Below are 12,108 nucleotides of genomic sequence, written 5' to 3'. Positions count from 1 at the left end.
AGTTCGAAAATTAGCTCAATTGGTCGATTAATTTATAAGTTATAGTATTTTAAAGTTTTTAAAATGTCAAAAATTCATATTTTTACTTATTCCTTCTTCGATATTTTCTGAATGTTATAACTTATCGAATTTCTGTAAAATTCATCTGAAAGCTCTTCAAATAAGCTTTAATTTTCATGCCTATTTATGGGCCTAGACAATGAAATTTCTTATCTTACCATTCATTAAATGAAATTTCGCTATTGCATTGGTTCTCCTACTTTCAATAGATTATATAGAAATCTGACTACTGTATTCATTACTAAATTTATGAAACTGATTGAATTCGTATTATTGCTGTGTAACAGTTATAAAATCCAAATTTCTCAATTCAAGTGTGTAAATTCAATTTTCTTTTTTTGACAGTGTATATGACTGATTTCAAGTATGGCACTTAGATCTATCATAATTGAAATTTTAACCTAAATTATTTTATTCGATTTCGTATTAATTATCAATTCCATAGTAAAGAAAGAATACTTTTTCGTAGATAATTTTATTTTCTTTAACTTCAATTTTCGCGATTCAACTTACCATTGCGATAATTTTTTCAATTTTTAGTAGATTTCATTGAAATCTAACTATTGTATCTGTCCTCATGATGGAATTTTCGAAAAATTTTGCGATTTTTAAACTCAGCTCAACGAGCTGAGTCAGAAAATACATTTGGTTCAAAAGTTTATATATGTATTTATATATATATATATATATATATATATATATATATATATATATATATAAAGTGTATATAGGTTATATTATATTACTACTGCAATGCATTTATGCAGTCTTTTAAACCAAACCCATTACCGTATCTCTGCCTTGTCAATTACATCTGAGGATATTATGTTATATGTGCACAAAAACTAACGGATATATTTACTGTATGTTTGGTTTACGAGTTTAACAGCTGACTCTTATCGGACATGTAAGTGACATGGACATGGCAAATGTCAATGGAACGGTAGTTATGGTTATTAGAACATTTTTCTGCAAGTAGTTTTATTTTCTTTGCACGGACTGCTAGAAAAACATCGAGATATTAACTATTTTTTTATATTTACTTATTTATTAATTTTTATATCAAGGCACAGGCCAAATAGCAATTTTGTACATTAATTTAGTTTTTATGAGAGTAATTTCATTAGCTAAAGTCACAATTTGTGAGGTAATGAAAATAGAAAATTTAACTCATACTACACAATCTAATTAAGGCCATTCTCCAAGGGTGCCCCCCACTTTTTTCCAAAAAATGTGGCGCTGCCTGGTGGCCGGCAGCCGCACTAAAAAAAGTACTAGAGCTGAAAAACTTTATAATTAAATTAAAATTATTTAGAATAAGCAGATGCAAAAAATATAAATTTTATAATGAATAAAAAAATTAAGATTATTTTTTTAAATCATTAGTTAGTTTAAGAAAAATTTAAAACCTGAGATTGGAAAATAATATTTTCATTGACCTTGAACTGTCAATATCATATTTATTTTATATGAGTAATTAAAAAATAATTTTAATATTTATCCAAAAAAGGCCAACGTACAAGTAATTTTAAAGACACGTAGAATATTCAAAAAATTACTTACAGTAATTATAAATACCCAGTTGAGCGTAGTTTCTTTAATTAATTTCAGCATTATATTTGCCATTTAGTAACTTTTTATTTTGACAGATGTAAACATCAGGTCTGTACTATTTTGTGGGCGCGTGCAGGGCGCTCAAATATAGTAGCGGGAAAAATTAAATTTTTTAAAAATTCATTTCTTTCAGAATTAGTAACCCTGGAGAGAATGAATTCGCCCAACTTATATATATATATATATACAATAACGTATGATTACATATGAGGTACATATAATTATTTATAATTATGTATGTGTATAACATTATCATATCAACATTTATATATACAATGTAAAAATCAAAATTGTAGATTTTTTTTTTACTTAAACTCTTTAATCTATGATTATGAAATCATTGAAAAAAATGCATGTACTTATATTCAAGAAACGATCAAATATTGATCTTATTCACTTTCGTTGAGACTTATTTGACTGAACTTGTATAAAGATATTTCCGTTATTCAACAAATATTATTTGGCGAAAGTAAATAATTTACATTTGTGATTGTCTCTTGAATAAGTACATGATTTTTTTACAATGATTTAGTAATCATAGATAAGAACATAACTGAAAAACATCGGAATTTTGAAAAATTTTCACAAGACAGTTTATAGGAGATGAAATAGCCTAAAAAAAAAAGTCATACGGTATTTTGTGACAAGTCTCATAGTTTCGCCAAAATAGTCAAAAATATTTCAATTCTTCGTACTTTAAACTTTAACTTGATAATACTTATGAACTGGTCGATTTATCAAAAAATTATAAGGGCCTTTTTTTATAGCACGTCGAATTTCTATAAAAAATGTATATAAATCTGTTCGACCTATCGATCTGCTCATAAGTTATAACTCTTGAAAAAATAATTTTCTGATCGATTCTAAGGGCTTGACACTGAAATAAAAATAACTAGAAAACAATGCGGAGTTTCGAAAAATTTTATGCGTCATACATTGTCAGGAATAAATTTACTGATTAAAAAAGGGCTATGACTTTTTGTGATAAGTCAGCTTGTTTCGCCGGAAAAGTAATAAGACCTCAAAATTTACTATGAATTTGTCTTCAAGCTTAAATTACTTTCTCGAAGTCAAGTTAGAGTAATTTTCGAAATCTTTTTACTTTTTCGGCGAAACTATCGGACTTACCATAAAATGTCATAGAATCTTTTTTGTAGATAATTTTATTTTCTACAAATTGTAGTAACAGTTACTATCAGGATGGTAATATTTACTATCAGGGTGATAATATTTACTTCTGCAATAAATTTCGTAACAGTTACTATCAGGATGGTAACAATTATAATTTCTGATGGTAACTGTTACCATGTGGATTATAAATATAACTATTTAAAATAATATAATAATGAACTCTAGTTACTATACAGGATTGTAACAATTATCATAAATATATGGTGAATATTACAATCTACATGATTTATATACAATCATGTAGATAATATTTACTACTATCTGATTGATGGTAGAAATTTTTACCATAGCTAGATAGTAACTCCTATTATTTATTTACTGAGTGTAAGTTTTCGAGGTCTCACATACGCTAAATCTTTTTTTTTAATGATTTTCAAAGCAACTAAAGAAAATTTCAGCTACCGTTAAAAAAAAAATTTCATTTTTGCGGGCACAATGAGATACTTCCTTTCGAACGAAATTTAATATTAAAATCAATTATGATTCATCAAATTAATAATCAATTATTAAACAACTACGGTACATATCTTCTTTTAATACTTTTTTAATGATACGAAATTCAATTAATTGATACCAATAAATAAAAAATCGCGTGACCTTGACAAGTCCGTTGTAAAGCACAACCTATCCGCTTCGCGTTCGAGGCGTGCAAAATAAAATTTTATTATTACTATTTCTGAAAGAAATGAATTTTTAAAAAATTTAATTTTTCCCGCTACAATATTTGAGCGCCCTGCACGCGCCCACAAAATAGTACAGACCTGATGTTTACATCTGTCAAAATAAAAAGTTACTAAATGGCAAATATAATGCTGAAATTTATTAAAGAAACTACGCTCAGCTGGGTATTTATAATTACTGTAAGTAATTTTTTGAATATTCTACGTGTCTTTAAAATTACTTGTACGTTGGCCTTTTTTGGATAAATATTAAAATTATTTTTTTATTACTCATATAAAATAAATATGATATTGACAGTTCAAGGTCAATGAAAATATTATTTTCCAATCTCAGGTTTTGAATTTTTCTTAAACTAACTAATGATTTAAAAAAATAATCTTAATTTTTTTATTCATTATAAAATTTATATTTTTTGCATCTGCTTATTCTAAATAATTTTAATTTAATTATAAAGTTTTTCAGCTCTAGTACTTTTTTTAGTGCGGCTGCCGGCCACCAGGCGGCGCCACATTTTTTGGAAAAAAAGTGGGGGGCACCCTTGGAGAATGGCCTTAAAAAGCTGATTAATGATTTTCTATTTTACAGAGGTTATTGTTTTTTTTTCTCTTTTATTTAAAGTCTAAACTTAATAAGTAATTGTTTTTATGCTTCTAGATAACGTTAAAATTTTCAAAATAGTTCAAAAATGGAATTAAATTTTTTTCAAAATACTAATTGAAGCAATTTTGAGAAAAAAAAATAAAATATAAAAAAGGCAGCGCCACGCTCATTACGCGACCGACGAAGGATTACATAATAATTTATCTAAATAAATTTTATATTTTAGCATTCGATTTATAATTATTATTTATTAGATATTGAAATCACGATATTACTATTTAAATGAATATTAATTGCTAAAAATATTATAATTATTAGACATCAAGCTTTATTTATTACAGTTTCTTTTTTTTCGCACAGATATTTCCAGAGACGAATTATCGAGACTACAAATGAATGCTCGTAAAGCACTGTAGCAAAGGTTGAAATTTTAAACATTATATTGTTATTTTTTACTGCCAATCCCTTTGATCGCCTGACAGCTACCTTCTCGACAAACAGAATACGCAGATATTTAGGTTTTCTTATACTTCAAGTAGTTTGTAGAAATAACAGGCCATGTAATAAACTCTTCTAGACTTAACAGATATCCATCCAAGTGCACGCCGATACGGAATTATGTGCTGGTTTCGTATAATACTTCATACACCAAGGAAGGAAAGTAGAACATTCCAACCCATGCGTGTAATTTTCTACCCGAGCCGGAGGCGAGGGTGGCAAACACGTGGATTGGGATGTCCTACGTTCCTCCCTCGATGTGTAATACACTATTTCCATCAAATTATAGATTTAAATTAATTATTTGAATTCGGTAAACCGAATTAAAAACATTTAAAACTCAACATATGCCCGGCAAAGTTTGATCATTGAAAACGGTGGTAGTTCCTACTTACTAAACACTTTTTACTATTACTAAAATATCCTTTTTTCATCATTTAACCCAGAGTTATCTTGAGCAATAACAAAAAAAAATTAATAAACCAAACTGTGATTGCAAAAAGTAATTAAGTAAACAAGTTTATACAGTTAGATATATAATGATGACCTTTAAGAAGGAGTAGATAATTTTATTTCAAAGGTCTGGGGCATCAACCGACACTTGAATTTATCTCTTATTCGCACCTTTCTCTTTTTCCTGTTCGTACTACATTCGTTTATACTCTGTCATAATTATTCTAGAAAGTTTTTTCTTATTTTATTTATCATTTTCTCATATAATATCCGCAAAATAAAAACTATTAACTATTAAACTTTTTTTTTATAGATCATCAATTTATACAACAGTTGATGTAAAAAAATATGACAGGTTATGATACTATGATTAATGCAGAATTTTTTTATACCTTATAGATCATGATTTGACAATAAACTTTTTTTTTATAGAATCTTATTAATGCAGTTGATACATAGATCTATACCGTTAATAATTATTGCAGGATATAATTATTTAATAAACTGCAAAAGCTATCTTGAGTTTAACTATTTTTTCTTTTTTTTTTTTTTGTTTTTTTTTGTTTCTAAACCAACAAATACTTATAATTTTCACCTTATCAACTGTCTTGAGTAATCTCAGTTTCTTGTTATGACAATCAATTTTTGTTTCTTGTTAATTCATTAGATAACTTAGTTGATTCATGAGAAATGAAAGTTGAGTCAATACTTCCGTCATCTACCCATACAGGAGCTGCCAGAGTTGAATGATGGGGCCCTACTTGGCCCAGCACTGGGGAACCTAGCTTTGGCACACCTATATTGGCCCATGCTCGGCTCAAAATCGGGTACTCAGTCCTGGCCATCCCAATCATTAACCGAGTCTGGGCTAGGACTGAGTAACCTAGCCTTTGCCGTTACAATGTTTACCCCAGCTTGGGCCAAAGTAGGATCACTCAAGTTTGGCTATACCTATGGTTTAATAAATAGATCATATGAAAGTATCAGTTCAACATTAGCAGGTTCGTCTAGTAGCTAACGTCCAGACCCAGCAATCAGAATGACGGCAGTTCGCACCCAGAGCCTAGCAGAATTTTCACCGAGTTTTTTTCACATTATTTACTTCCCTTAGACAGTTTAAACGTTAATTATCATGAACTCTACGCCGTTAATAATAATAAAAATTTCTTTTAATTAAATTTATTTGTTCCGTCGATGTATGGGCCAGATCTGGCAACGAAGCCTGAGCCAGAACTGGCAACAAAGCATCGGCCAGGTTTGACAACCAAGCATGGGCCAGGTCTAGCAACCTGGACTAGTTCTGTGTTATCATTCTAGGCTTCTACTAAGGCTAGGCCCAGGCTGGTTTGGAAACTTGGCTCAAGGTCCTACATACTTGGGCTACGCCTGGACCCGTCATACTTTCCTCTCTGGGTAATTTATTCACTTTGAAAAAATCAAGTAAAAGTTCACGTGGTGCCGGATGTTAAGTTTTTCTGGTGTTGATGTTGTCTTCAGGTGTGGTTTTAGAATAACACTGATGATGATGTTGTCTTCTCTTGTGCAAATCACTACCCGGGAAAAAATGATCAGAACTGATCAGACATGAAAAATGACCATGCCTGACCAGGCATGTTCAGGTCTGATTAGGTATGTTCATTTTTGTTCATGCCCACCCGGGTAAAAAAATTATAGACAAAAAATGGCCCTATATAATTATGTATAACTATATACAATTATATATAATTATTTCTATTAAAATAAAAAAAAAAGTTCGGACATGTGCAGGATTTAAACCGTGGACCTCGCGCTCGAAAGTTCCACCCAATACTCGGTGACCTCAGAGATTGACTTGAGGAGTACGTTTCGTATGAACTTCAAGATTCTTGGTTAACAAAATTTTATGTCTAATTTATTAATTATTGATTTATAGTTTTATGAAATTATATATAAGTTGTACATAATTATAAGTACGTTAGCTAGATATTATTATAACTAAGTTAGTTATATTTAATTATAATTAAGATTTTTAATTTAATCCCATATATCAGGCTGGGTTAGACATGATTAGGCATGGGCAGGTATGATCAGGGCTAAGCGTATTTAACGCTTTAGACATGAACCGGCATGATCAGGCCTGAGCGTATTTAACGCTTCAGACATGAACAGGCATGGGCAGGTATGATCAGACCTGATCATGTCTAATTTCAGGGCTTACCATACATGAACAGGCACGATCAGGTCTACTTTCAAGCCTAATCATACATGAACAGGCATGGTCAGGTCTGATCATTTTTTCCCTGGTATTTAAAATTAATTTAATAGACCAAGGTATTACTAGAAACATAAAACATTGCGTGACTGTCCGATTATCACTATTAAATTTATTAAATATGTTTTAAATTTAATTTTTCTTCGAATAATTTACTTCAGGAATATTTGTTAATTTTATTAGATATTGATACTTGTATAATCATGAAATACAAAAATCACTTACGTATACTTTACTTTCGTTTTTTTTTTCCAAAATATCTCAACAAGAATGAAAGATAAAAGAAATCAAAATGTATTCAGCAACCGAAATGGAAGTAGATTTCTCATCACTTATTTCTTAATTTTCAAGCTTTCGCGAGGTTAAGGCTTTCATTTAGTTTATTTAAAATTATTTTAGTGTTCGATACTGGATGACTAATCTTTGAAAATTATCTGTGAAAAAAACACAAAAATTTTTGAATGCAGCACCCAGAGAGGAAAGTATGATAGGCCCAGGCTTGGCCCAAGTATGTAGGGCCGTGGGCGAACGTAAACCAGCCTTGGCCCAACCTTGGTAGGAGTCTGGAATGAGAACACAGGGCCAGTCCTGGTTGCCAGAGCTGGTCCTTGCTTCGTTGCCAGTTCTGGCCCATATATTGACGAAACAAATAAATTCAATTAAACAAAATTTTATTATTTTTAACTTCGTAGAGTTCATGATCGCGAACGTTTAAACTATCTAAGGAAGATAAATAATGTAAAAAAAACTTGGTGAAAAGTCTGCTGGGCTCTGGGCGCGAACTGTCGTTCTTCTGATGGCTGAGTCTGAACGTTAGCTACTAGACGAACTTACTAATGTTAAACTGATACTTTTATATGTTCTACTTATTAAACCGTAGGTATAGCGAAACTTGGGTAATCCTACCTTGGCCCAAGCTTGGGTAAACATTGTAACGGCAAAGGCGAGGTTATCCAGTCTTGGCCCAAGCTCGGGTAATCACTGTAACGGCCAGGACTAAGTACCCAATCTTGAGTCAAGCATGGGCCAATATAGGTGTACCAAAGCTAGATTCGCCAGTGCTGTGTCAAGTAGGGCTCCATCGGTATACTCTGGCAGCTCCTGCATAGGCAGCCGACACGGCTATTATGATGGAGTAAAGTTTATGTAAATCTACCTACCGGAGTATACTTATTACCTTCAATAATTATTTTCTGAGGGGAAATAATAAATAATTATTATTTATGTGGTTTCATATATGAAATTAAAAAAAATTTACAGTATGGTTTAATATTTTTTTTTATTAGTTTATTTAAAGCCGCTATAAAACAGCTTAGGTCATGAGTGACTACAGAGTAAATTACATAAATATTATTTAGAGGGGCTAGATCAATTGTATAGTTGCCTTTTAATAACTGTAATTCAAGTAAGAGGACTTTAGGGAGTTACAGTATACTGATTAGTCTTATTATTTATTAATTACTAAGCCTTATTATGCATTTTTGTGATTTTGATGTATCTAAGCAGTTTGGAACGATACTCTGTCGAGGAGTCATTGAAATCCTGTTGAGGCAGCTGAGCTTGTCTCTTTTCATCTTGATACAGTAGATAGTCATATAAGAAGTGTTTCACAGATAGGGGGCTGAAGCAGCGTGAACAAATTGGGGGTTCTTTTTTGCCTATGAGGTAGATGTGAGTCAGGTTCGTGTGTTCTAATTTTAATCTGGTTAGATTTACCTGGTCTTTTCTTGTTAAAGTTTTGTCTGAAATTATAGCATTGCTGTCATCTAGGTGTAATAGTTTGTAAATGTATTTTTTTGCGTCTGATAAGGTTGTTTTTATATGAGGGTCGGCAGGATTTTCCAGTGCTTTTTTGGCTTCAGCATCAGCTTTTTCATTACCTTCTATTCCTCGATGAGAAGGTATCCAGACGAATGCTAACATTATATCACAGGTAACTGTATATTTTTATTTTAAAGTTGGTATAAGTGAAGCTAGATTTGCTGCACTATAAGGTCACTGTTGACTGTATTCTTAATAGCCTGTATTGCTGATTTAGAGTCACTGTATACATTTATTTTGGATCCAGCTTGTTTGAGGAGCAGTTTACCGGTTAGTTCCATAATGGCAAAAGCTTCACAAGAAAAAATGGTAAATGTATTAGGTAAACTATTGGCGACTATTTCTTCACTGGATAAGAAGGAGTAGCTAGCATTGCTTTCTTTTTTGGAACCATCAGTGTAGTATTCAAGGTATCCTTGATATTTTTCTCTTGTCTCGAGAAAAAGAGATCTGTAGGTATCTGGTGTTATCTATTTTTTCTCCCTTTCACTGATGGACCAGTCTGTAGAAATTTTTATTTCTTCCCATGGGGAACAAAATTCAGTGTTCTCGCAAACAGTTGTGATACAGTGCAGTTAACAGAGATAAGGTATTCTGGAAATCTGATTCTTAGAGGTTTTGGTAGGATTAGGTGTTGTTGGTACTCCGCAACTAGGTGGAGATTGTGACTGACGAGGACTGGGTTTATCGGTAGAGTTTTGGCTACGAATATAATAGCTAGTTCAGCTCTCCTTTTAGTGAGAGGTATTTCATCTGCATCTGTAAGTTTACGATTGATTGGAGTAGATTTAAAGGCACCTATGGCAAGTCTCAGTGTGTTGGTTAGTACTGAATCAATTAGTTTTAGAGTGGACTGACATGCGGATCCACAGACTATGGCTCCATAGTCTAGTTTAGTCTTTATTAATGCCTTGTAAGTTCTAATTAAGATTTGGGCATTGGCACCCCCTTGGGTGGATGATAGTGCATTTATAATGTTGGATCTTCGCTGACAGTCTGCTTTCAATTTTTTTATGTGTGGCAACCAAGAGAGTTTTGGGTCCCATGTGAGTACTAAAATGGTAATCTGCTCAGCTCTTGGAATTGGTTGATTGCTTAGGTATAAGCAGAAGCTCTCAACTGAGCGTTTTTTGGTGAATAGCATAAATTGATATTTTTTGCCGAAAATTTGAAGCCAGTGGTGAGTGACCATTCGTAAAGCTTGTTGAGTGAGATATGCATAAGTTTAGTTATTAGTTTTAGGCTCTACCCACTGCGTTAGATGGTGAGGTCATCAGCAAAGAGGAGAGCTTTGATAGGTGCTTCTATTACCGTGAAAATACTGTTCATTGCTATTAAGAACAATAATACTCGAAGGACTGATCCCTGGGGTACGCTATTTTCTGCCTCAGCTGGATCTTTTTCTTTGATTCTCCTTTTGTGGAGAAAGTTTTTCTATGTATCCCAGCATGTTACCGTTCAAACCCTTTTCTTCGAGTATGCTAATGACTTTATCTAGCGAGACCATTTCAAATGCTTTTTCTAGGTGTTGTGAAGCAGCTAGGACATGGAATTTGTTAGCGAAGGCATCACATATATATGATTCTAAGTTAACTAGATAGTCAGTGGTTGATCTATGGTGCCAGAATCCGTAATGTCTCGAGTCTACCCAGTTTTATGCATCCATTCTTCATCTTAGACTTCTGCTCACTAATTTTTCTAATATCTTGCACCTGTTACAAGTTGAAGATATTGGTCTATGATTAGCTGCTTGCGTGCTATTCTTGTTAGGCTTAGGAATTGGTATGATTATTGCCTCTTTCCAAATGTCAAGAAACAGCTATTGATCCCAGATTGTGTTATATAGATCCAGAAAGAATACAAGAGCTTGTTGTGGTAGTTGTTTGATCAACGCATTGGGAATGTTATCTGATCCTGGACTAAAGTCTTTACAGTTGATCAGTACATTTTGGAGTTCCTCTATTCTAAATGGCTTGTTGATAGGATCAAGGTTTAGGTTTTGTTGATACTTTTTATTTTTAAGATGTGCCTTGATGATGAGGAAGTCTGCTGGATAGTTGACATTACTAGAGTTTTGTGCAAAGTATTTCACCAGGCGATCAGCTGTTTTTTTGTTATCAGTTAGGGGTATACCTTCTGCTGTTTCAATAAAAGAGACATTAGAGCGCGTTTGACTTTTCATTGCGTTTATCTTTTTCTTTATGATAGTGCTGGGAGTTTGATGATTGATTGAAGATACGAGAGTTTGCTAAGAGGTTTGCTTGCTTTCTTTAGTAGTTCGTCTAGCTTATGCTCTTTTTAACTTCCCGCTATGAAAATCGACGATTTTCAAAAATTTCGAGAAGTTATTGTTTTCACCTCAATTTTCAAAAATCGAGTTTTCATCAGATGTCGACGTTTTGAGGTCCTAGGAAGCTACTCCGACTATTTTCAGAATGATGTCCGAGTGTGTGTGTGTGTGTGTGTGTGTGTGTGTGTGTGTGTGTGTGTGTGTACGAGTGTGTGTGTGTGTGTGTATGTAAACTCTTTGTAACTTTTTAACGATTTGAATCAAGAACCAACCGAAAATAAAAGTATTTTATTTTACTATTATTGTCCATATAAGTATCGCGATGGTGAAAAAAATTAAATATTCAGCAGCAGTAAAAAAAATCTTAATTAGCATGATACGATGTATCAGTATTACAATTTAATGATACTTCACTTCACACTTTTAATATTAGTAGTAATTATTCTTGGAATAGCAACAGAAACTACTGAGTATAACAAACACGTAATAAAAATGTTTAATCACCTGATAATTCAATATTATACATGATTGCGTTTTCCTTATTACATTATGATAATTTTAAAATTATTGATAATGAGGAAAAATAACAATTTATATTAATAAATAGATATAGTTAAATAATTATTAATTAAATAAAATAACCCGAGTC

At 32.1% G+C, this 12,108-nt stretch overlaps 1 protein-coding gene across 3 annotated transcripts in view; it reads left to right on the top strand.

Annotated features, from left to right (window-relative positions):
• LOC103570380 (E3 ubiquitin-protein ligase AMFR) overlaps positions 1-12,108 on the top strand; it is a 116,837-nt gene that overhangs the window by 86,111 nt on the left and 18,618 nt on the right. The gene's annotated exons all lie outside the window — the stretch shown is intronic.

This window comes from Microplitis demolitor, chromosome 1 (assembly GCF_026212275.2).
Source record: "Microplitis demolitor isolate Queensland-Clemson2020A chromosome 1, iyMicDemo2.1a, whole genome shotgun sequence".
Taxonomy (NCBI): domain Eukaryota; kingdom Metazoa; phylum Arthropoda; class Insecta; order Hymenoptera; family Braconidae; genus Microplitis; species Microplitis demolitor.
The sequence above is the reverse complement of the archived record's forward strand: the minus strand, read 5'-3'. Positions and strand labels throughout refer to the sequence as shown.